Source organism: Pterocles gutturalis, unplaced genomic scaffold (assembly GCF_000699245.1).
Source record: "Pterocles gutturalis isolate BGI_N339 unplaced genomic scaffold, ASM69924v1 scaffold7616, whole genome shotgun sequence".
In the NCBI taxonomy this organism is placed as follows: Eukaryota; Metazoa; Chordata; class Aves; order Pterocliformes; family Pteroclidae; genus Pterocles; species Pterocles gutturalis.
The window spans coordinates 16352-17292 of record NW_010105357.1 but is presented as its reverse complement, the minus strand read 5'-3'; the positions used below and the strand labels follow the sequence as shown (position 1 = coordinate 17292).

The window sequence follows — 941 nt, the reverse complement described above, 5'->3', positions numbered from 1 at the left end:
CTCTGAACTTGGCGTGAACCTGGGGCGGTAATGAACTGAGCGAGAAGGGAGATGGCGTGCGTACAGATAACGCTGGCGAGGAGAAAAGAAACATTCTGGGCTTGTTTTGTGTCAAAATTCAAAAGCTGGGCTCGGTTTTAAGGGGGAGAAAGACCTGGGCAGAGTTGGAGGCAGCACGATGGGAGTCTGTGTTTGCTTATTGCTCAAGGAAAGGGGCCGCGGGATTGTTGCAGCACGTAACTGGAGTCTTGTTTTACCAAGTAAACAAGGGGGAAAAAAAAAAAAAATTCTTAAAAGATCCTGCTGAGGAGTGGAAGGCCGGGGAAGGGGGTTGCTGGGACGCTGAACAATAGATTCATCCAGCTCCTTTGTGCATCATGGCACCAGCCGGACTTTCTCGCTGCTGTGGGCAGGGTGGTTTTCTTCCCTCCCTGATGAATTTTGATTTGTGGGGTTGTCTGCCCTTGATGCCAAGCTCCAAGGTCAGGTTGGTTTGGTTTTTTTTGTTTTTTTTTTAATTGCAGTGAAGTGGCACATGAGCTCCTAGGACCAGTGGCAAGAATTAACCTGTCAGTCCCTCCTGCACCCCGCCCAGCTCGCAGGATTGCAGATTTTTTTTTTTTTTTTAACCCACGCATGTTTCGGAGGGATTTGCAACTCAAAACTTTTTTTCCTTGTGTGTCGGGTGGGTCTTGCCTGAAGAAGCAGCTCCAATGTTGTCGCTGGGATTCGGATGTTGTCACCGGGATTAATGCTGAGGGGCTGTTTTTCTAGATTTTTGAGTATTGCTCATGCAGAACTCGGCTCCTTTGTGGGTTTGCAGGGCTCTGATGCCCAACCCCAGTAACCGTCCCATTGAACCAGTGCTCGCATAATGCTTTGAAAAAAGTTCATGGTTTGCCAGGGAGCGTGCAGCCTGACCGAGGAAGTTTATGGGGCCT

The 941-nt window shown here is 49.2% G+C and overlaps 1 protein-coding gene across 1 annotated transcript in view; it reads left to right on the top strand.

Annotated features, from left to right (window-relative positions):
• LPAR2 (lysophosphatidic acid receptor 2) overlaps positions 1 to 941 on the top strand; it is a 10868-nt gene that overhangs the window by 421 nt on the left and 9506 nt on the right. The window lies entirely within an intron of this gene.